This window comes from Nematolebias whitei, unplaced genomic scaffold, assembly GCF_014905685.2.
Source record: "Nematolebias whitei isolate Nwh7 unplaced genomic scaffold, NemWhi1 Nwh_scaf_7473, whole genome shotgun sequence".
In the NCBI taxonomy this organism is placed as follows: domain Eukaryota; kingdom Metazoa; phylum Chordata; class Actinopteri; order Cyprinodontiformes; family Rivulidae; genus Nematolebias; species Nematolebias whitei.
The window spans coordinates 878-1,198 of NW_023626018.1; positions in this window are offsets into that span (position 1 = coordinate 878).

Here is a 321-nt window from a genome sequence, read left to right on the forward strand (position 1 = left end):
TATATATATATATATATATATATATATACAGAATACGGAACAGGTGGAAGAAGGAAGTCCTTGCGCTCTGAACCGTGGAAGCTGAGCCACGAGTTGAGCTAACGAGCCGGCCTGGGAGCTGCTTCAGCCAGTGAGGCCGGGTGAGTGCTACCGCCGCTAGCCGTTGGATCGAGTGAGAGGACCTGGGGGTTGTCACAGCGAAGACCCGCTCTACCACCGTTTGGACCGCGAGCCGCTGAAAACCGAGGGAGCCGAACTGCAGCTTTCGGATCAGGGTGCTGTTACAATCGGGACCCGGTCTGCCGCCGTTTGGACCTGTGG